General features: G+C 35.8%; 2 long non-coding RNA genes across 3 annotated transcripts in view; one reads left to right on the forward strand and one right to left on the reverse strand.

Annotated features, from left to right (window-relative positions):
* Positions 1–19,195, forward strand: part of LOC105500035 (uncharacterized) — a 117,750-nt gene extending 98,555 nt beyond the window's left edge. For both annotated transcript variants that reach the window (XR_011624747.1, XR_011624746.1), the window contains 2 exons: positions 18,015–18,167; positions 19,063–19,195. This is a non-coding gene — a long non-coding RNA (uncharacterized lncRNA). The remainder of the gene's footprint in view (positions 1–18,014; positions 18,168–19,062) is intronic.
* Positions 1–25,667, reverse strand: part of LOC139363787 (uncharacterized) — a 270,619-nt gene that overhangs the window by 26,315 nt on the left and 218,637 nt on the right. The window contains exon 3 of the long non-coding RNA XR_011624748.1: positions 23,590–23,733. This is a non-coding gene — a long non-coding RNA (uncharacterized lncRNA). The remainder of the gene's footprint in view (positions 1–23,589; positions 23,734–25,667) is intronic.

The raw sequence follows: 25,667 nt of genomic DNA on the forward strand, positions 1-25,667 counted from the left end.
TTTAAGTATTTCAATCCACATACAAAGAAATGAGTACACAACTGTAGCTTTTAATATTTAATTCTCTCAACCATTGTGTTATTTTTCTTATGTAAACAATCTATATTCTGTTACTAAAGAACTTTGGAACCAAGACTTAGCCTTTTCAGGTAATTCACACTTCGCTAAAATTTGCTAGAGTGATTACATTTGTAAAATACAAATTAATTAACAGTCTTGTTGCTATTTGAATTTTCAAACAAATGCTTTGAGGTATATCAGATTATGCTAATGTGTCAGTATTCGGGGGACAGCTGGATATCTGTGTTACTTAAACTGAGTAATTTCAATATTATTTTTACTTAGTCTTAATTTTAAATTCCATCTGTCTCAATATCTCATAGTTACTAATAGAATAGAGAAGATGATGAAATCGAGAAAAATATTCCTCTTATTTTAAAGCAACCATCATTTATTTATCAAACAGTTCTACCAAACGTAGATTACAGATATAATAAAGTCTCACCAATAATGACATAAAAACTTGAATCCAATTCTAGTAGATTTTTAAAAAGAAATTATGCCACTAGAGACACTTTATACTGTTTGAAGTTCTTCCCTTAGGGCAACTTTTATTTAAATGATTCATCTTAATTTGTTCCAGTTATATGGAAGAAAGTATCAAAATATAGATTGACAGTCTTTTATATAACTTTACTGCTATTTTGTGCTGACACAATTTTCTTTCAGCTAATTAGGACATCTAAACTGGCGCTAGTAAAATCAACTCAGGATCATTTGTAAGAAAAAGTATAAAGAAGTTTGTTCATAGTGAAGCCATTTGCTCTTTCTCTTCTCTCTCTTACATTATGATCATTAGAAAGCATATAGCTGTTATCATTCAGCTAGATGTTACTGGTTATTTATTCATTCAACAATATCTGTTAATGAGGAGTCTGCCTCTAGGCCAAAATCCTACATTTGATATTTTGAGGTAGACCATAGGCAGTTAGCAGGCTTTGCCACCAGACTGATTGTACAGAGAGTACATTGCAGTTTTCTGGAGGGAGCTGCAATTAAGGACTCAGGACTCTCTGTGTGACTCATGCTCACATGCATATATGCATTTCTAGTTCAGACACCTCCACTTGGAGGCTTGTTTATCCAAAGTCTTGCTGTAAATGAAACTGACCCAAAAGTCCCATAGAGATCACCACATCCAGACAATGATATGCAGGACCCCTTATTCATCATGCTTGTTTCCTTGCCTTGTCCTAGTTCCTGTTTCCTTACACATTGTTACATTTCCTCCCTGCTATAAAAACCCTTAGCTTTAGTCAGTGGGGAGGTGGATTTCAGACTGAGCTCCCTTCTCCTCAGCTGCCACACCTGATTAAAGCCTTCTTCCTCGGCAATACTCATCATCTCAGTGATTGGGTGGCAAGCAGCAGGACCTAGAATTACGCCCTGGTGTTTGGTAACAGAGGCATTTCCCAGGGGACTCCACTAAGATCCCTTTATAAGAAGCCTTGGCTCATGTACTTTTTTCACTTTAACTCACTCATTCCTAGTCCCACCACCTCTGACTCTCACTTTTAGGTCCATAAAGATACAGGAAGTTCTGGACTTCCTGGCAGTAAGATATGTTCTCCCATTTTTGCTGCATCCATCTGACCCTTGCCCGGTACTGTTTTATGGGGAAAATGGAATATGAGGGAACTAGCATCACTTTTTGCCTCTTGCTTGTATTGTGACAACTAAGTGAAAAAAGGCTTGTTACTTTCAGTTTGGCTCATAGTCCTTGACCACTATTAAGGCCATTGTCATTGACCACCTTGACACCTGATTGCTTAATAGTTAAGTACAGTTAATGCATCACTTAATGACATTCTAAGAAATGTGTTATTAGGCAATTTCTTCATTGTACAATCATTATAGAGTATATTTACACAAACCTAGATAATTGTATGAGCATTACAGATGTACTTACAACTAGGTTATATGGTATAGCCTACTGTTTCTAGGCTACAAACCTGTTCAGCATGTTACTGTATTGAATACCATATACAAGTGTAACACAATGGTAGGTATTTGTGTACCTAAACATAAAAGGAGTACAGTCTAAATACAATAAGAAAGATGAAAAGTGGTCCAACTGTATAGGGCTTTTACCATAAATGGAGCTTACAGGACTGGAAGTTACTTCAAGTGAGTCATTGGATGAGGGCTGAGTGAATGTGAAGGCCTAGGTACATTACTGTACACTACTCTAAACTTTATAAGAACTATACACAGGCTACACTAAATTCATAAAAAGTATTTTTCTTTCTTCAGTAATAAATTAACCTAACATTATTATAACTTTTTAACTTTACAAACTTCTTACATTTTTATAACATCTTGACTCTTGTAGTAATATAACACACATTGTACTATTACACAAACACGTTTTCTTTATCACGATTCTATAAGCTTTTTTCTATTTAACAATTTTTTTAGTTTCATTTTTTAAACTTTTTTGTTAAAAACTACAACATAAACACAGACATTAGCCTAGGCCTACACTGGGTCAGGATCATCAGTCATCACTGTCTTTCACTTCCATATCTCGTCAGTTGGAAGGTCTTCAGAGGCAATGACACGTATGGAGCTGTCTTCTCCTATAACAACAATGCTGTCTTCCGGAATAGCTCCTGGAGAACCTGCCTGAGGTTTTACATTTTTTTTTTTTTTTTTTTTAGGAAGTAGAAGAAGTATACTCTAAAGTAATGATAAAATGCAAAGTAAGAAAGCCAGGGCCTGTGGTGTGTGCCTGTAGTCTCAGCTGAGGAGGGAGGATTGAGTCCAGAAGTTTGAGTCCAGATTCAGCAACATATGAAGACCCTATCTTTAAAAGAAACCAGAAATGTACAGTATAGGCCAGGCACGGTGGCTCATGCCTGTAATCCCAGCACTTTGGGAGGCTGAGGTGGGCAGATCACTTGAAGTCAGGAGATTGAGACCAGCCTGGCCAATATGGTGAAACCCTATCTCTACTACAAATACAAAAAAAAAAAAAAAAAAGAAAAAAAATAGCTGGGTGTGGTGGCCCATGCCTGTAGTCCCAGCTACTTGAGAGGCTGGGGCAGCAGAATCGCTTGAACCCGGGAGGCGGAGGCTGCAGCGAGCTGAGATTGCACCATTGCACTCCATCCTGGGCTCACAGCGAGACTCCATCTCAAAACTATATATATATATAGTATAGTAAATACATAAATTGATAATACAGCCATTTATTATCATTAGTAAGTCTTATATACTATACTTAATTGTATGAGTTATAATTTTATATGTCTGGCAGCACAGTAGGCTTGTTTACACAAGCATCACCACAAAAACGTAAGTAGTATGTTGCACCACAACTTTTCAATGGCTGCAACATCACTGGGTGATAGGAATTTTTCAGCTCCTTTATAATCTTATGGTACCATCATCATATAAGCAATTCATTGTTGTCTGAAATGTCCTTATGCAGAGCATGACTGTACTTACCAAATTTCAGGTGTTACTTTAGCTATCATAGAGTTTACTACTGTCAAAAATCCTTAATCTCAGAGATCTGGTCATTGCTAAATGTACTATTGTTCTCAACCATATCTGCTTTTCATAATAGTACTTCGGAAGAAATATATTTTGAAGCAGAAAGAATAATCAAAGAGGATGGAATTTCAGTCATGTGATAACTGGTGTAAGATTGAGTAAAATACACTTTGAAGAGCTAGAGGTTGAACCACATTCCTGTACTTGGTTGAATCCTTAATCTATCTACTGATAAAGTCACCTACAACTTCCTTTTCCAGTTAGTTACTCTCAACAAGGCATTCAGGTATCTGCATAGCTGGACAGCCTTCCCATATGTGTACTCCTTATCTCTATCTTGCAGAGATAATCTGAGTTTATAAACAGTAACCCAAAGTAAAAGCCAAAGTTCTTACAATGACCTAGGGGCATGTGCCCATTTTGTCCTCATCCCTAGATATTTCTCTGGTCTTCTATCTTATATCCGTCTTCTTGCTCAGCCTGCAACTACATGAAGACTTCAGACACACTTCTGTTTCCAGATCTTTGCACTTGCTTTTCCCCTGCCTGAAATGCTCTTTCCCCAAATATCAACTGGCTTGCTATTTTACCTTTACTCAAATGTTATCTCTGGGCCAATATTCAAAATTAAAACTTCCGCACTTAACATACTCCAACTATGTTCCATAATGAACCTCTAATACCTAAAATAGTATGTAGCATATGGAAGGTACTTAATAAATATTTGCTGAATGAGTGAAATGAATAAATGAATCTTACAAACCAGAAAATTTAGAATATAATTTGAAATCATAAAAGATATATAAAATTATTATTGAAGTCCATTTGTTACTTCAATGTAGATAGTCTACGTGATAATTCCTTATAATGGTGACTTGAAATAGGCAGCAAATTCCTAAGGCGCTGCCACTAGGGTGGTTCTTCAAAACTGTAGCTGTAGAAAGTAATTTACAGTCCAGAATTTCTCTGTACAGCCAAGGAATCATTCTGAGATCATATATGACCTAGAAGCAACTCTTTTCCGACTTAAAGATGGAGCTGAAAAAAAACTCCCACTTTGGCAACACAGTTCAGAGAGAGACACGACACAGATCAGAGAGCACAGAGAACAGAGAGAATGAGCAAGCGCAGGCAGGGCGCAGAGGACCTTCCTCCTAATAAGCAGCTTCAGGCAGCATTTGAAAAGCAAGCAGTCCTCTAAAATTCTAGCACTCCATAGATTCATGGGAATAATTAATTAAAATGGTTACCTCATGTCTGAACCTTCAGCAATTTCAGAGACACTAAAAATCAACTGAAGCTGGTGGTAAACCGATTCCAGAGTTAGTGACTATTAAAGCACAAGTAGTTAGCTAACTTCTACTTGCTCTTTACAATATGTTAGGCCTTAAATCCTTCATGATAATTTCACACAGTTGTGCTTTATATTGACCTCCATGTCATAAGAAAAAAAAAAAGGTGTAAAAAGTAGATATCTTGCTCAAAATCACAATCTAGGAAGCAGTAAGTTCAGGACTTTAATCTGGAACCCCATAGTGTAGCATACAGAAAAGAGTTAGCAAATGAATGGACAGAGAACACCTGGATCTGAGCAAGATCCTTAGTCGTGCCAGACAAAGCATTCCTACAATCTCCCAGGGAGAAGGAGGAGTTATAGGAATGCCATACCCACAGTGTTTATTAACATTATTTAGTGGATGTATTTTTGTTTAGTATATCCCCAAGTTGGGGTTTAATTGTTTGTTTGTTTGTTTGTTTGCCCTCAGAAAGGCCTGAATAAAAGTATTCAAAATTCGGTAAGCAGTATTTTTAAATAAGTTTCTAGACTTCCTAGGGATTTTTTGAGCAACGTTGATTATTCTGGAATGCTGTCTTTAGCATGAGCACAAGACTTAAATAAAGAATTATAACTATCATTTATAGAATATTTACTAAGTGCCATGACTGTGATAAGTGCTTTGTATACATCATTTCAATAAATATGCATAACATCATAAGAAAATTGTTATTATTATTATCACCTCCAGATTACATGTGAAACTAGTGAGAGTTAGAGAAATAGCAACCTATCTAAAGCCTCAGGGATTCAAAATCAGTTCTGGCTGATTTCAGATCCCCACCTTTCACCAAAATGTCATGCTGCACAAAGGACAACAGACTATACAAAGAGCAATACACGGGTGTATTTACTCCATAGCATTTTGAATGAAGACAGTTCCAGGCAACTTTTTTCGTGGTTTTAAAACAATGATTTGTCTGCATGGTTTTTTGTTTTATCACCACTTACTTAATATCTGATAATGTTCCTATTAATGATCACTCCCCATAATTTCTATGGCTCATTTCTGAAGTTCCTCCTTGCTGAGCACATCCAGTATCATTGGTTCATATGTTAGGATCACCCTGTGTCTTAGGAGTGTAGTATAATGAGATCATGGATTTGGGTAAGCAAAGATGTAACATGACAATTATTACAAACAGCTGTAATCCAAATTGTAGGCCTGAAAGTATATATTTCTAGTTGCAAATAGTTCAACCAGATGGAGATTGTGTAAGAGAGAGGATCCTGAGATACTGTTTGTTAAGATATGGTAGCTGGAAGACTACAAACTTACTGGTCGTGGATGCAAAACCACTCACCAGATTATATTGTATCCTTATTTTGATTATGATTAATAAGCACAGATTGGTCCCTTAAATATCAAATCCGTATTTCTGCCTTTGAGATACACTTCATCCCTGGTCAGTGTTTTAAGCTCCACATACCTATTTTATTATGTTAAAACAGCCAGAACTACTCAGGGCAAACTTCTCATATCATAATGTAATCCACATAAATCCAAGGATTTGGTACATAAAATAGTATGTTATAATATATTCAGGCTGAAAAAGGAATTTCAATACTAACGTCCTTTATATGCACTCATATACTCTTATTTTGTCTCCAGCTTATGCTACATTGCATTATCACAAAGCATTTAATATGTGCTGTCATTTCTCTTAAAAGAACATTCAAATGAATATAAAGCCTCATTTTAAAATACACAATGTTTGTGCTGCTTTGAGAGAAAATTTAACAAATAAAGGAAATCAAGCGATGAAAGAAAACATTTTTAACAATATCATTGAGAGAAAATGTTCCAGATCAATAAATGAATTCACATTTAGAAATAAGGGTAATGGTAAGGCAACATAATTCCATTCTGAAACACTGAAAAGTGTTGCTTCAGATCTCAAACAAGCAAAAAGGACAAATATGAAAGCTCAAATTTATTTTATGGAACTAACTTTGAAATTATACAGTATTAAGTCAACATGAAAAAATTTTTGTTTCCAAAATAAAGTTCATCAAATATGAGCTGAGTCAGACAAACCTGAAGTAGAAAATTACTCTAAGCTATAAGCCACTCAAAGACAGGATCTGTTTCTTACTTAAGCTAATCAGAACATTAGGAGATGAGCTTGTTTTGGGTATGAGTAGGGTGTTCATAAATATATCATCCAAACTAAGATACCTTTGTAAGTCAAAGGGGTACTACTCCAGGGGAAGAGCTGTGAACCTGGAGGACTATCCCAGGGAACCTGAAATTTAGGTCACCCTATTTATAAGGTACCACATGATATCTATTGGAAGGATCTAAACATTTTCCTCACTTATTTCTAAATGTATTCAATTTTTAAAATGCAGTCATGTACCACATAACATTTTGGTCAATAAAAGATTGCATAGATGACAGTAGTCCCATAAAATTACACTGGAGCTGAAAACTTCCTATCACGTAGTGACATGAAAGTCATAGTGCAGCACATCACTTATGCGTTTGGGGTGATGCTGGTGTAAACAAACATACTGAATTGCCAGTCATAGAAAAGTATAGCACATACAATTATGTATAGTATATAATACTTGACAATAAATGACTATGTTAACTGGTTTATGTATTCAATATATTCTATATTTTATTGTTATTTTTTAAAACTATTGAAACTTCTTATTTAAAAAATGTATGTTACTATATATCATATAAACATATTGTTATATAAACATTATTTTAAAAACTACTTATTAAAAAAATTAACTATAAAACAGCCTTGGGCAGTTCTTTCAGGAAGTATTCCAGAAGAAGGCATTCTTCTTACAGGAGATGAAGACTCCATGTGTATTATTGCCCCTAAACACCTTCCAGTGGGACAAGATGTGGAGATGGAAGATGATGATATTGCTGATCCTGTCCCTATGTGCCCTGGGCTAATGTGTGTATTTGTGTCTCAGTTTTTAATTTGAAAAGCTTTGAAATTTAAAACTTTTTTTATATTTTGAAAATAAAAAAATCTTAAATAAGTATATAGACAAAATATTTTTGATAGCTGTACAGTGCATTTGTATTTTAAACTAAGTGTTAAAAGTTAAGGAATTAAAAAGGTTATAAAGTAAAAAAGTATAGTAAGTGAAAGTAAATTTATTATTGAAGAATAAAAAAATATATTTTTCCAAATTTAGTGTAGCCTAAATGTACAGTGCTTATCAAGTTTACAGTAGTGTAACAGTTACATCCTAAGCCTTCACAGTCACTCATCACATACTCCCTGACTCACCTGGGGCAACTTCCGGCTTCATTTATGGCAAGAGCCTCATATAGTTGGGCCATTTTTCAGCTTCTATACTGTATTTTGACTGTTCTTTTTCTGTGTTTAGATACACAAATATTAGCATTGTGTTATAATTGCTTATAAAATTTAGTACAGTGATGTGTTGTGCAGGTTTTTAGCCTAGGAGCAATGGGCTATTGCATATAGGCTAGGTGCTCAGTAGGCTCTACCATCGAGATTGGTTTAAATATAGTCTATGGGCTGGGCGCAGTGGCTTACATCTGTAATCCCAGCACTTTGGGAGGCCAAGGCGGATGGATCACAAGGTTAGGAGGTCAAGACCAGCATGGCCAAGATGGTGAAACTCGGTCTCTACTAAAACTACAAAAATTAGCCGGGCGCGGTGGCAGCACCTGTAATCCCAGCTACTCGGGAGGTTGAGGCAGGAGAATTACTCGAAACTGGGTGGCAGAAGTTGCAGTGAGCCAAGATCGTGCCACCGCACTCCAGTCTGAGCAACAGAGTGAGACTCCATCTCAAAAAAAAATAAAATAAAATAAAAAATAAATATAGTCCATGATGCTCACACAATGAAAAATCATTGCCTAAATATGCATTTCTCAGAATGTATTCCTGTTGTTAAGCAACTCATGACTGTAAAATAGTTACAGAGAAGTGAAGAATCTTGGATAGATAATGCATTTAGAAGACTTAACGTATTTCTATTGTGATTTTTTAGGTGACTGTTCTCCAAATAAGAAAGAGTCTAATGTTGTATCTAAAATTGAGGGTTTTGAATAAAAAAGAATGAAAAAGAGTATGCCTCACTATATTATGCACAACAGCATCTATTAATTGCTACACTTGACACTGAAAGTGTGCCATTTCAAATGGTGAAACAGTCACAACTGCACAAGGAAATATTGACAATGCTATGATTAATCATTACTTCCACTACTACTTTGCCTAGAAAAGGATTTTACAGATAAAAATGGCAAGTTTCTCACACCAGAATGACTAAATGAAAATGAAAGACAGTGCTAAATGTGGATGAGAATGTGGAGAAACCAAAAGTCACATACATTCTTGGTGGGAGATATAGCTTGATGCAATCACTTTGAAAAATACTCTGGAAAATTAGTTGGCACTATATACTAACCACGAATATATCCATATCTTTTGACCCAGCGATTTCTATTTGGACAGAAATGTGTACATATGTTCACCAAAAGACATACAAAATATTTATTACAGCACTATTCATGATAGTCCCATACTAGAAACTATGTAAATGTCCAATGATAGAAGACTTCAGAACAAATTTTTATATACTCATACAATGAAGTACTATACAACAGTGATAATTAAAAATGTGGCAACTACTCTCAATAATATAGATCAGTCTCACAATTAGAATCCTTATTGAAATAATCCAGACAAAAATGACTACATATTGTATGATTTGTATGTAAAGTTACAAACAGGACAACTTAATCTATGGTGTTACAAGTCAGGAATACTATTAGACCAAGGGGTTAGTACTCACTGGAAGACGTCACAAGGGAGTGCTTCTAGGAGGTTGGTGCGATACTGTTTCTTGATCTAGCTGGGTATGTTCAGTTTGTGAAAAATTCATCAAACTGTAACATATAATTTGTCCATATTCCTTATGTAGGTTATACTTCAATAAATATTATTTAAAAAAGGCAAACCTCAGTCCAGTACTGGTTGAAATTACAACAATTTCAAATTAACAAAATGTGAACTAATGATTTTTTTAAAGCATAGAAAAACATTAATCCTTTTTTAATCTTTGGGAAAGCACTACTAGGCAAAATATGTTCTAAGGTTTTATACGATAGCTTGACAAGATCATTTCCAATTCTAAATCTCACTAAAAAAGAGAATCTAACCATATTTTAGAATAACTCGGGATTATAAAAAGATGTGAAAAGTATGACCCATTTTTTTGTCATTATATATATATAGTACTGGTGAATTTTCTTATATTTCCTTTTCTTAAAAAAATGCATTGCTTTTTGTGAAAAAAGTTTTTAATTTTAAAAATATAATTGTCACAGATTTAAGAACTGTCTTTTAGACAGCAGAAATAAAAATGTGTTGAAAGGAACTTTTGGTTACTTTTAATGGGAAAGAAAAATGATTATCAGTGGCATCACCTTTGACTGATGGCTTATTGAAAGTGAATAATGTAAAATATAATTTGCATTTCTAAATTGAAGTTATTAGCTAGGTTTTACTCAGCCACTCATAATACATTTAGAAATGCTTTTAGAGATATTTTCTTTTAAAAATATCTGAACTGAAATCATTCTTTTCCTTTTGCTTAAAATGTGTAAAAATGAAGCTTTTGTAATGCCAAACTCTCATTTTGAAAATGCTTGTTGTGATTGTAAATTTTTATATCCCATATATGAAAATATTTTAGTACAACATATTTCAATATTTAAACCAGCCTTATAATGGCTTTGTTATATTTTATTCTGCTAGTTGTTGTCTGCATTTCTTACCTATCTAAATCATGTTTTCAATTTTATTAATATTGCAATAGGTGTTATTGCAATATAGTTTGTATCTGATTCTATATGTTATCATCGCAGTTACAATACATACATGCCACTAACAAGCTACCTAGATATTACTTAATTAGTGTTGTAAACAGTTAATCTTATGTGATATTTAGATGTCTGAGAAAATTTTCATAGTATCTGTGGTTGAAACTTTTCATTAGGCAAGGAATATATTATGACTTTTCCCAATTGAAATAATCGAATATAGACTCACACAATACTTGAAAACATATTATGCAATTTATTTTTAAAAATTAGATTAGATTTGGAGGAAGAAATTCATTCAAATGTTATATAAGAATGACACTAATGTTAAAAATGTATTTCCTCTATTATTGACTATAGAAGCGAAAGTGAGTCTTTGGTTTAAAAATAGAAAATATAAGTATTGTAGGTATGTTTAGGGGGAATAATCCTCAACTACAATATCTTAATTCCCTGCAATGTTTTGTAATGATGCTTCTCTTGAGGGCTGGGGCAAGACTGTGCACAGAAATTATAAAGTACAAATTCTTGCGTTAGTCAGATATAGATGTATGTTTATCCAAAAACATATGATACATGTTTAATTGTCTAGCATCCTGAAGGATGCTAGAAAAGTTAAGTATAATTTAATGCATGATAAGATTACAATTCAGAATACGTGGGATAAGGAGAAAATAGACCAAGAGGCTATTCAGAAGGACAGGAGAAAATGAAACACGAGACTACTATTTCAAGCCTTGAATATCAGGCCTTATGATCTCATATCAATTTATGCATAAGACTGATGATTGAGAAGATAAAAACATTGAGTGAGCCCCACACCATGTTTCTCCTCAAGACGGGAAACAAAAGGATTGCTTTTTCTGGGCTTCCTCAGAAAGAGGCCCCAATTGTCCCTTTTTCTTTTCACAAGCCCTAAAGAACCTCTTGGGTTTCCTTGTACTCCCGTGCATGGAGCTCTCCATCCTAGCGAGAAAGATCAAAGTCTTGAAGCCACGCCTTTTCTCTTCTCAACTCCTTTACTTTATTTTCTTAGTAAAGATGTAAATAATTCATGAAATAAGCCATTTGCTTTTTCCTTTTGTTTATTTTTCTCAGTAATTTTGAGAGAAAACTATTGCAATGGGAATGATTAGGGACTATAAGACTTTCGAAATTCATTTTTAATAGAGAAAGTGTTACTGCTTTCAAAAAGAGTATTGTTTTATTTTAAGAAAACACCCCTATCTTCACAATTTTGGTCAAGTTGTTTTCTCCTATTTAAAGTGTCTTTCCTTCGAGCCAGTTACTTTCTCAAGATCCACTGCAAATACTTTCTTCCTATGCAGGCATTTTATAAAATTGGCAATGTCACATACTTTGACGTAGGAAATTATTTTTCTTAACTAATTGTCAATGTTGCCATCTGTAGTCCTTATTGCAGAGGAGTAGACTCAGTCATCTTCTATAACTCCAGATATGACTTCATAAAATCCCAAATAAAAGACATATATTTTGATATATAAATACATTCGCTATTAGCCTTGCCCAGTAAAGTCAATATTCTGGAGATCAGATTGGAAAATACCAGGGCCACCCTTATGGAAGTTGGTATTAGTAAAATTAAAGCCTGACTATTTCACATTATATGTTCACACATGCAGGTGTCTTTCAGATTGATAATACAGAATTCCTTCCCTACCTATCTCAATTTTAAATTGTCTCATAAAAAATGTTTTGCTTAGAGTATTGATATTAAAGTAGGATATTCTAAACATTGATTTTTCTAGATTTCTTATGGTAAAACAAACTACAAAGCTGTATTTCAAGGCTTTGTAGGGTTCACTCCTACTTAACTCATGGCCCTAGGACTTTACTGAGACCTGCAGTAATGGAAGTCCCCTTGTATCACATCTGCCCAGTGAGACTTACCATGAAGACAATTAAGTTGTGCCTTCAGGGCCTGTTACTCCCATAGGTACCTTCCTAGGCCCTAAGAGGGGCCCTTACACTGGGTTCATAAAGTAGAAAATTTCATAAAATTTCAAGATATAAAATATTTTCTCAACAACATATTAAAATCACTGCCTGAGTTCATTCCACTTTCTCCTTTGACACAATTCTTTCCTTGTCTGTTGAAGTTAGTGTGGCCCCAGAAATGTTAGGTATCTAGGAGGAATTTGGGTTGGTCAAACCTTTATTTGAAATGTAATGGGTTGTATTATGTGATGGCAGTCATCTCATTAGAAAATATCGCTATTCCTAGCCATCTTGGTACATAATGTGCCAGCTCGACACAAAGCTGCAGGGCATGAGTTCATAATGTGGCCAGAATTGGAAGAATGAGGGTAGTGGAAAAGAAACATGCTTTGAAATATAGCCATAACTAGTCCTTCAACAACTCTTCTAACTATAAAACATGCAGAATGGTTAGCAGACCATTCTGTTTCCATTGATGCGAAGTGAATGTAGAAGTTTCTCCCTGCAAGGAATAAACTTAACATAGCATAAATAATTTAAGCAACCGCAGGACATTTTTCCCCCATGGGAAGAGAGGGAAAAGTATCTATCAGAATTTATGTCTTTGTAAGACACAAACCTGTAGAGGTGCTATAAACAGCAAGTAAGTGTGTGTGAAGTTGCATGATATATGCATTCCAGTGCTTCAGATCATATCTTTTTATCCAACAGCTCTTCTCTTGCTGAACTCTTGAAGTTTCAGACAAAATGCTAACTAGATCATACTTAAAACAGTAAATCCTGAAGAAGAAAGATAAATTTCTCATAGAAGTAACAAATAGACTTCTGGATTGTTTGATAATCCAATTAATGAAGAGGAATTCATCATGTGAATACATAGAAAGTATTTAAATTTCTTGCTGATTCTATTTCAATTTGACAGGAATTGTTGACATTAATAGAGACAAAAAGACTCATACATTACTGGAACGATAGTATTGATACCGTATTGGTTCAATGTATGCTGTCAGTTTAAGAAATACTTAAAATTAGTCATTCCAAGAAAACTTAAAATATAAATTCCCTGAATTCTTATAGCTCATATACAAAACGAACTTGATTAAGATTTTCCCAAATTTGACAACAATACTAAAAATTTATGTGGCATTACAAACTATGAAGCTCTAATAAACCTCTTGTAACTATCAGTAATAATAAATACATTTAATCATGCTAGTCTCTTTATAGATAATATAATAAAATTATTGTCCTAGGAAGAGGTGTTCCTAGAGAATACAGTCAGCAAACAGGCAAAATACTGCGTTACTGCAGACTGTTAGTTTTTGGTCAAGTTTTCAAGTATTAATTTGCGTGATTTATTTTTTTCACAAAATAAATATTTTCTTTCTAATATTGTATATATAATTGTATATTCTGTTTCTTAAAAAAGTCCTCCAATATATTTCAGGCCTCATTAAAACTAGATTAATTCATGTGTTTCAGTACCTTTTCTGCTATTAAGAGGAAGACCATGTAATTTATTTTATAAACATTAATGTTTTCCAGTGAAAATTTTACATAGATAATTATAGGCTTTATATTGGAAGAGCCCCTAGCAAACTGGAAGTAGCCCATGCTATTTATAGAAATACTCACAAGATAAATTTCTGATGGATTGCATAGATAGGGGACTATTTGTCTCTTCTGGAAAATTGGTATGATTCCTTGTTTTTCAGCTGTTAAAGTTGTCTCATTATGTTTTTCTTCTTTCCTTGACTTATATTCAGAGGTAAGTTTTGTGCTCAATTGCAATGGATTCCCTTAATTCATCATTTCCTGGATAATTCCCTATCCCAATTTACCTCTAATCCTTTATAACATAACTTTCTCACTCTGTTTCAGCTTTTATTAAGTAGTTACTAAGTTCCTTAAAAATTGTTTTTCTAGTACATACTGCTTCAGTGTATTTTTTGGAAGTTAGTATTATATGGAAACAATAGTTGAAAATAAAATACTTTAGAATCATTATTATCACAATAGCTACCATTTATTAAATAGTGACTCTGGGTTAGCTCTTTTATATAAATTACATTTTATCATTTTGTTTTCCTTTGTGGTAATAATTCCTAGCTCCTACTCATTCTGTTTAGACTAACTAGTTGCTTAGATATAAACTACTGACAATTTATATTTGCTTAGAATAGCACAAATTATAATAAAACCATTATCTTCTAGCATCATTCATTCAACAAATACAGGACACATTTTAATATAATGGCCACTTCCTCAGAATATAAATTGATTGTCAGCTTCACAATCATGAATCAAATGATTTCTTTTGGGCACTTTCCATACACACACAAATATACAATATATAATTATAAAAATATAAAAAGACATATCTATTTATATGTCTTTTTATATTTTTATAATTATACTTGATATATGTATATATACTCTCCTATATGTGTATCTTCTAAGTGTGTGTGTGTAGGCACATGTGTGCACAGTTTTTTCAATTATTTTTAAAGGTGTCATATCCTCTGTGAAGGTATCCTGTAATTGTGACATTACTATGGCAATTGTATTCAATTAATGCTTGGCATCTTGACTTTAACAAAGTCCATATAACTTTCACTGCTAAACAAAAAGACAGAATTAATTTCTGGCCATTGTAGGAGTCTCCTATTAACTTAATAGAACCCTGTAGCTGTGAAGAATACTGGGGAGTCTTGGCAACATCACCAGCACAGCAGCCTTGGCTAACTTCCTGAATTAGGCCTTTTCTTTGCAGGTATCCATCTGCTTTCTAATTTTACTTCTCAGTAGCACTAGGTGCTGTCTTCAGTGAAACCCATCAACTTTCTTGATAGTGGCCATTACCTTTTCCAGAGTAGGATCTTAATAAAGATTCATATCACATGACCTCAGTGGGAAAAGTTGAGCCACAAAGGAAATCTCTGAACATTGTATTTCTGATTGTACAACTAAGAGAATATTGTAGTCTACTGCCGAGATCAGCTCGGTTGTGGAGACCCTAACCCCGCGGCACTAGAGGAATTAAAGATACACACACAGAAATACAGAGGGTGGAGTGGGAAATCAGGGGTCCCACAGCCTTCAGAGCAGAGAGCCACGAACAGAGATTTACCCACATATTTATTGACAGCAAGCCAGTCATAAGATTTACTAAAAATATTCCTTACGGGAAATAAAGGGATGGGACGAAATAAAGGGATGGGTCTGGCTAGTTATCTGCAGCATTAACACTTCCTTAAGGCACAGATTGCTTATGCTATTGTTTGTGGTTTAAGAACGCCTTAAGCGGTTTTCTGCCCTGGGTGGGCCAGGTGTTCCTTACCCTCATTCTGTTAAACCCACAACCTTCCAGCGTGGGCGCCAAGGCCATCACGAGCATGCCACAGTGCTGCAGAGATTTTGTTTACGGCCAGTTTGGGGGCCAGTTTATAGCCAGATTTGGGGGCCTGTTCCCAACAGTCTATGATGACCACACACATAGGAGAGAGGGAGGGAGGGAGGGAGAGAAAGAGAGCGAGCGAGAACGTGTGTGTGTGTGTGTGTGTGTGTGTGTGTGTGTGTGTGTGTGTGTACTGAGCTGAGAAATGGAGGAAGGAGAAAGTCTCTTGTCAGAATTCAACCACACCTTGTTCCTTCTTTCTTTTTCGTGAGTAATGAGAATATTGAGATTCAAGTGCCTCCTAAGAACATTGATATAATATGCTGTGAATACTCAAAGTATACAATGAAAGAGAAAACAGACTTTTCCAGGCAGGAACACTAAATCAAGGAAACAAATATAAACATGCAATGAGAAGAAAACATTGAGAAAGAATCAATGCCCCCTCTACTTTTTTCGTGTATTTTGTCCATTAACACTGATCACAGCAGTCCTTCTGTAAATGCATTCATATTTTAGTCATTTAAAAGGTTATCTTTTCTAGACAGTAATTTTAAGCCAGTGAACTTACATTAAAATACTAAAAGCTGTTTATGAGAAAATCAAGCAATGAGGAGATACAAAAAGTTAAAAAAACACAACAAAAATATACGAATCAAATATACAATAAAAGAAAATGATTGGCTGCACGCGGTGGCTCACGCCTGTAATCCCAGCACTTTGGGAGGCCAAGGTAGGCTGATCACAAGGTCAAGAGATTGAGCTCATCCTGGCCAACGTGGTGAAACCCCATCTCTACAAAAGGCACAAAAATTAGCTGGGCGTGGTGGCAGGTGCCTGTAGTCTCAGCTACTCGGGAGGCTGAGGCAGGAGAATTGCTTGAACCCACAGGGAGGAGGTTGAGTGAGCCGAGATCGCGCCACTGCACTCAAGCCTGGGCGACAGAGCAAGACTTCGTCTCCAAAAAAAAAAAAGAAAAGAAAAGAAAAGAAAATGAGTGCAGGATAGCAAAACAAATGGGTAGTACTGTATTCAAAATATTGACATGTTTTGGTTTGGGCCGGTGGAAGCAGTGCCAAATTTTGCTCACTGTGTGCTGAGGAGGGGGCTGGGGATTAGAAGAGAAATCAAAGTCCTGAAAAGTATCACTCACAGCTCCACTCAAGAGAATAATGGAAGGCGGATGAGTTTCGGGAGTCTGGGGGAGGAAGTAGACATTTCCACAAGATTAGAAGCCCCCACCTGACCTCTTCTGAGTCACTGTAAGGGACTGGGAAAATGACTGTACTTCACCATTTTGGTGATTCCCTAATGGGCACAAAGCCGTAAAGGAAAAGCTAAACAGTCCCATAAATGCTTAGTGCTAATTATTTCCAGTAGCAAACTGCAATTTAATCAAGCAGAACATAAAAGATAAAATAAATAAGCAAGAAGTTGAGAGCAAGTGGGAGGAAGACATTGTTTATGGAGTTCCTCGGCTGTTTCCCTCGCCACTATATTTTTAATCTCAAAATTAAATCAGTTTAACTCATGGACATAGACAGTAGAAGGAAGAACGATTACCAGAGGCTGGAAAGGGTAGTAGAAGATTGTGGGGAAGGGTAAGTATGGTTAATGGGTAAAAAAAATATGTAAAAAGAATGAATAAGGCCTAATATTTGATAGCACAGTAGGGTGAGTATGGTCATTAAAAACTTAGTTGTATATTTTAAAATAAAGAATGTAATTGGATTGCTTGTAACTGAAAGGATTGAGAAGATGGATTCCCTATTTTCTATGATGTGCTTATTTCACATTGCTTGCCCGTATCAAAACATCTCATGTACCCAATAAATATGTATACCTACTAGGTGCCCACAACAAATTTAACAAATAACTTAAAAAAGTAAATGCCAAAACCACATTATGCATATGTTTTTCTCCTCTATTGTTAGGAAGTGGATATAAGAGAAAAGATGAGATAACAACTGAACTAATCATAATGAATGTGTCAGCGTCTCCAAATTGGGTTATGGGAATTATCTGATGTGAAAGGTCCTATCTGCACTGGGCAGGGATGCATCCCCCACACAGTGGAATGAACACAGGTATGGAGCATTTAACAAAACTTGGACAAAATAGATGCAGATACCACATAGTCCTACTGAACCCTTCCAGTTCTGCAGTCTCTTACAACCCCCAGTTCACGTGCTACAAAAATCCAGTCCTCAACAAAACGTTCAGAGGAGAGAGAGGCTTCAGATACACAGTAATCAAGAAAAACTTACTCTATTTCAGTATAAAATAAAGGGTATAAATAGAGCTGCCAATCTACACAAAAGAGCAAAATGAAGGACAAAAGTCAGAATTTAGGCAAAGTTAATATAGCATAAATAATAATAAAGTGAATAAAAGGAACATGGCATATAATGAAGAGAGAACAACTTCATTCTGAAAGAAAATATAACCCAAGAACTGACCCCAAATCACAAAAACCTTGTCAGTCCCCAAGTTTTCTCTAATAAGATACCTATTCTGAAAATACTGGGTTTATATCTTTAGGGAGATTGCTGAAATGCCCTTTGAAATCCACATTATTATTGAATATTAAAAAAATCAAAGTCTCTATTAAATAATGAAGATGACTTTAAAAGTTGTTTTGTAATGACAGATGTAGAGTAAAAATTAACAAGTTTGCTAGATAATTAGATAATTTCTGGATAAGCTGTTATTTATATTTAGACCAGGAATAACATCTTGTTTCTCACCATAACTTAGAGAAAAAAAGGGCATGGTTAAAGAAATACCATAGCTATCTACACATTACTTTCAAGTTCTAAAAGTCACTTTCCAGGGTATACAAAATTATTTTTCTTACCTAGTCTTTCTCTCCATACAATATGAGATTTAATAATAGAGTGAGTTTGTAAATTTTGATTTCTGTGAATGTGCAACTGACATACATGCTTTCTGTTAATTTCTGTTCATGCTTCACTTTTTCAGAAACAGCAGGAGTGAAAGGAAGATAGAGCCAAAGAGTCCAGATCAGCATGGTCATTAACTGACTGAAACCTTGGGAAAGGCAAAACCTCTTGGGAAAAGCAAAAATTCTTAGGTTTTCACTTTTTTCTGTTACAAAAAATATGAACGTTTTACCTGTAAACTCTGTCTAAAGGAAAGAATAAAAATACCTTTGACCTTAATATTTAGCTTTCTTGTCTTTTTCTAACTCTTGGTTCTTCTAGAAAAAGTTATTGGTCCAAAGCTCTAAGAAAGGTTTCTATTCATGGTATTGCACTGGACCTAGAGTCACGAGAGCAATAATTTAGCCCTAAATCTGCCAGTCATTCATCTTGTGCAGTTGGGACTGTTACTTGACAGTTCTCTGAGCCTCTGTTTCCTCCTGGATAAAAATTAAGCAGTTGAGTAAGCCTTTTCTTGCTCCTCCTCTTTTTCTATCATTTTAACCTTTAACAGACTTCTTTGAGGATCTTATAAACCATAAAACTTCTTCCTATGAAAATATACACAGGCACAATGCTTTGCATGTAACTTCAGTGGAAATTCCTGAAGGGGCCCATTGATGCCACATTAATATTCTATGAACCAGATAATCTGAAAAGTCTTTGCTAGGAGTATCATGGTAGAAATCAACCTTACTATTCTAAGGCATCTGGTACGATTTCATTTTGTAATATCAGAAGATCTTTTCTCAATATGAATAATTTTCCTTCTCATATGTCTATTTCTTTGCATATACATTTTTAAATGTTGGTGAGTTGTGTATCATTTTGAACAGGGTCCTGTGTTAAGTCTGTCTAAAGATTTTAGGATATGAAATGAGAGAAAGCGTGAAACAGTGAATCAAATCTTTGGCTTAGGAATCCATTAAGTTCTATTCTTCAATCTCAGATGTTCTCTATAACTTTGAGTAAGTCATTTTATTGTTCCTTTCCTAATAATGGTGATGAAACTTACTTCCATGATTTCTAAGGTCATGTCCAAGTCTGAGTTTTTATTATAAGTTAATAACAGGGAACCACTGTTTTTATTTATATGAATGCAATGCCATATGGAATTTTATGAAATGATTTATAGTGAATTATGTTGTGTAAATTTCTGGATTTGTTTAGCTGAGTTCACCCAGGCATGGTTGTATAGCCAGACTCAGACTCACCTGAGCTTTTCCAGTTTCTCTATCCTTGGGTCAGTAAGACAACCCCTGAGACAGCTCAGTCTTTATTGGTGTAGCTTGCCTGTGCATGCAATCCCAACCTATGCCCTTAGCTTTGTTTCCTGACAACTTAGTATCCCCAGATAAGAAGGCCAGCATTGTGCATGACTTTCATCTTAATGTTGCTAGAGCTATGGAGACTCTGGTTTTATTCACAGTGTTCACACTCTGGTGAGGTTCCATGCCATGGGAAGAGCAATCTGGCTTTTCCAGTGATTGCCTGGTGGGGCTATATAAAGTTTACCCTGAAATTATCAAGGAATTAATGGCTCTGGATCAACCTTTGAACAGTAAGAAAAAATACACTGAAAGGAACAAGAAGGTAAATGATTTGTCCTTCTCCCCCTATGACAGCTTCTAAGCACCATCCATAGTGACTAAGAAATCAGTTGTACTTTCTTTTTGTTTTTCTTTGTTTGTTTTCTTTTTTGTTTCCAATTTAAATTTTATTTTCTGTCAAAGGAATACTTATACATAAAAGCTTTATAGAACAAGAATCTATTTCTTTCATCAGATGTAATTTGTTAACAGTAATTTTATACCACTCTTTAAAAATTATACTTTATGTTCCAGGGTACATGTGCACAACGTGCAGGTTTGTTACATATGTATACATGTGCCATGTTGGTGTGCTGCACCCATTAACTCGTCATTTACATTAGGTATATCTCCTAATGCTATCCCTCCCCCATCCCCCCACCACACTACAGGCCCCGGTGTGTGATGTTCCCCTTCCTGTGTCCAAGTGATCTCATTGTTCAATTCCCACCTATGAGTGAGAACATGCAGTGTTTGGTTTTCTGTTCTTGTGATAGTTTGCTGAGAATGATGGTTTCCAGCTGCATTCATGTCCCTACAAAGGACACAAACTCATCCTTTTTTATGGCTGCATAGCATTCCATGGTGTATATGTGCTACATTTTCTTAATCCAGTCTATCATTGATGGACATTTGGGTTGGTTCCAAGTCTTTGCTATTGTGAATAGTGCGGTAATCAACATATGTGTGCATGTGTCATTAGAGCAGCATGATTTATAATCCTTTGGGTGTATACCCAGTAATGGGATGGCTGGGTCAAATGGTATTTCTAGTTCTAGATCCTTGAGGAATCGTCACACTGTCTTCTACAATGGTTGAACTAGTTTACAGTCTCACTAACAGTGTAAAAGTGTTCCTATTTCTCCACATCCTCTCCAGCACCTGTTGTTTCCTGATTTTTTAATGATTACCATTCTAACTGGTGTGAGATGGTATCTCATTGTGGTTTTGATTTGCATTTCTCTGATGGCTAGTGGTGATGAGCATTTTTTCATGTGTCTGTTGGCTGTATGAATATCTTCTTTTGAGAAGTGTCTGTTCATATCCTTTGCCCACTTTTTGATGGGGTCGTTTTTTTCTTGTAAATTTGTTTGAGTTCTTTGTAGGTTCTGGATATTAGCCCTTTGTCAGATGCTTTAAAGTTCATATGGAACCAAAAAAGAGCCTGCATTGCCAAGACAATCCTAAGCCAAAAGAACAAAGCTGGAGGCATCACGCTACCTGACTTCAGACTATACTCCAAGGCTACAGTAACCAAAACAGCATGGTACTGGTACCAAAACAGAGATATAGACCAATGGAACAGAACAGAGTCCTCAGAAATAATACCACACATCTACAACCATCTGATCTTTGACAAACCTGATGAAAAGCAGAAATGGGGAAAGGATTCCCTATTTAATAAATGGTGCTGTGAAAAGTGGCTAGCCATCAGTAGAAAGCTAAAACTGGATCCCTTCTTTACACCTTATATAAAAATTAATTCAAGATGGATTAGAGACTTAAATGTTAGACCTAAAACCACAAAAACCCTAGAAGAAAATCTAGGCAATACCATTCAGGACATAGGCATGGCCAAGGACTTTATGTATAAAACACCAAAAGCAATGGCAACAAAAGCCAAATTTGACAAATGGGATCTAATTAAACTAAAGAACTTCTGCACAGCAAAAGAAACTATCATCAGAGTGAACAGGCAACCTACAGAATGGAAATCAGTTGTACTTTCTTGTGAAGATATCTTCAGTAGTCACCTTTTACTCACTTTGTATGTTAGTCAGGGTTCTCCAGAAAAACAGAAGCAATAGGACACCTATCTACATCTATCCATCCATGAAGATATTTACTATAGGGTATTGGCTCACATATTTATAGAGGTTGGCAAGTCCCATCATCTGCTCCCTAGGAGACCTATGAACAATGGTGGTATAGTTTGAAGGCCTGAGAGTGAGAAAGCCAATGATATAAATTCTAGTTCAGGTATACCTGAAAATCAGGAGTTCAAGGACAAGGGAAAATTGATATTCTAGCACAGCAGTCGGGCAGTTAATTTAGTCTTCCTCCATCTTTTTGTTATATTCAGGACCTCAGTTGAATGGATGATGTGGGGAAAAGAAAGAGAGATCAGCCTGTTACTGTGTCTATATAGAAAGAAGTAGACATAAGAGACTCCATTTTGTTCTGTATTTGAGATGCTGTTAATCTGTGACCCTACCCCCAACCTTGTCCTTGCAAGAGACATGTGCTGCAGTGACTCAAGGTTTAATGGATTTTGGGCTGTGCAGGATGTGTCTTTGTTAAACAAGCGCCTGAAGGCAGCTTGCTGGTTAAAAGTCATCACCATTCTCTTAATTTCAACTACCCAGGGACACGTACGGGGCCAAAGGTCGCAGGGACCTCTGCCTAGGAAAGCTAAGTATTGTCCAAGGTTTCTCCCCATGTGATAGGCTGAAATAATGCTAAAAGGTTTATGGAGATGTTTGCATATGCATCTCAAGGCACAGCATTTTCCTTTAAACTTATTCATGTCACAGAGGTTTTTGTTCATATGTCTTACTGCCGATTTCCTCCCTACAATGATCCTATTGTCCTGCCACCCCCTTATCTTTAAGATGGTAAAGATAATTATCAATAAATACTAAGGGAAGTCAGAGACCGGTGCCAGCATGGGTCCTCTGTAAGCTGAGCACTGGTCCCCTGGGCCCACTTTCTCTTTCTCTATACTTTGTCTCTGTGTCTCATTTCGTTTCTCAAGTCTCTCGTTCCACCTATCGAGAAACACCCACAGGTGTGGAGGGGCAGGCCACCCCTTCAGGATGAGGCCCATGTGCTTTACTCAGTCTACCAATTCAAACACTAATATTTCCCTGAAACCCCCTCATAGACACACCCAGAAATGAAGTTTAGCCAGCTGTCTGGACATCCCTTGGCCCAATCAAGATAACACATAAAATTTACCATTATGCTCTCCCTCTTACCGTCTCCAGTGCTCTTTTCATTCTTGCTCCCCTGGTATTGCATGCCTAATAAAGTGTAGCACGTAAGCTTCACCTCAGGCTCTGTGTTGTAATGTATCCTGGCTCAGACAGTAACGTTTAGAATCTTCCAAATTTTCTTCTGGTCTACAAGAAAATTTGAGGAAAATTATAGCAGTGTAAGTGGAGGGAACTGAGTCATATGGTACAATATCAAACTTGAAGTTGTTACAAATGTGTGAGCCTATTAATACTAAAAGAATCTGTAAGTGGTTTCTAATATCTGTAATGTCAGTCTTCTAGTATATTCTACATTAATCTGACCCCGACATTTTTATTCTCCTGAGTTTATTTATGATTTACATGAAGGAGGAGTATTTTATAAAGAAAGTAGATAAAATGAAGAAGAAATAGAGGGGCAAAAAGAAAAGAGGTAATAAGAGAAATGGTGAAACTGATTTAATATTTTTAGACTACTGGAAGATATTTAATCTCACATACATTAATATCTGTGGAAGTCCAAATTTAAAATGTTGTGCATGTGCTAAAACATACAGTTTAAAAAACTTGATCTATGTTCATGTTTTAAAGCCGAACCTATCTTAAAGTGCATTTATCTTTTTTTCAGTGCTATAATAAAACCATAGTGCTGATTTATGATGAACGTGGATTTCTCTTCAAGGAAAGACTTGTTGCCTCTGCTGATGGAATTCCTGTCAGCAGAGACCTTTCAGGTGCCAGTGACTCTGGAGAAGCTCTGAGCTGTAGAGCAACCTCACCTAAGGTCACGCCCTACCAGAGTCAGCAGACTCCACTGATTGATGGAGATTATAAAGACCTGGCCATTTTGTCCCAATGAGGTGCACCTGCAATGGGTCATATGAGGTACAAAGCTCCCTGTGAAGTCAACTCAGGCTGTTGTTGACTTACGTTGTTCCTCAACTTCTCTCTCTGCCCAATCTAGCTCCCTTTATCTCACAATCATAGGTGTTCATCCCAAAGACATCCCTTAATATAAATAATACACAATATACTCTATATGCTAATCTGTTCCCCATTCATTTTTTATGTAAATCTGTGTGTGTGTGTGTCTCCATGTGTGACAGAAAAGCATAAAAGTCAACCCTCTAAACTGTTATTTATATAACTGGTCTCCAAGCCGAAGTGATAATAAAATATTTAGAATTTTGAAAAGCCCAAATGCCCAGTAAAAACAGATACATCCTGAAGAAGTGCATTAACCTTTTGTTTGCTGGCCCTCTGAAGGTCAGAGATGGAGCAGTCAAGATGAAAGCATTTAAATGTTTTAGCAACTGACATGGAGATCTTGGATTATGCTAACTGAATATCAGCCCTCCCCTTAGCAAAGTAGGACCATTGTTGCAGCTGGTTCCTAACATGGAGTCAGATTTGGGGCAGGAACTCAGTGCTCTAAAGATTTTTACGAGAAAAAAAAAAAAGGGCAAATAAACATGTACAGTTTTCCACAGTGGTAACATCCTCTGTCATATGGCAGCCCTCTAACTGATCTAGAGCCCACAGTGTCATCTCTTTTACTCTAGAAAAGGATTTATAGCTCTGCACCTCTACCAGCAGCGTCAGCAAAGTGCAGACAGGAAAGTGCCTTCACACAGAGTAGCTCAAAGGAAACTGCTAGACTAAGCAGTGAACATTCCTGCTGAGAGACTACCTTTCAAGTGACTTGCTCTCTACTTCTCATGGCCAACTAGAATGCCATTCTAAACAAAACTACAAAAGAGAGAGAAAGCAGGCTACAGAAAATCTCTTCTCTCTCTTTGGTCACTCAGGTATTGACCAAAGATGTACATATTTTTATTGAAGATATTGCAATTGCTAACATTAGATGACTTAGACCTCCCTTTCTAAATTGTGAGCCAGCACAGTAAAATCACTGGAGTGAGGATGGTGTTCTACAGTTTTTATCAATATATGATATTGATTTGGATGCTTTTAGTATTTACCATAATAGGTGGCATACTTTCGCAGCTTGCTTTTTTACACATTTAGTATTTTTTAAAGATCTATCTACATGGATTCATGTGGTTCTATTTCATTAATTC

The sequence above is a fragment of the Macaca nemestrina genome, chromosome 6, assembly GCF_043159975.1.
Source record: "Macaca nemestrina isolate mMacNem1 chromosome 6, mMacNem.hap1, whole genome shotgun sequence".
NCBI classification, from domain to species: domain Eukaryota; kingdom Metazoa; phylum Chordata; class Mammalia; order Primates; family Cercopithecidae; genus Macaca; species Macaca nemestrina.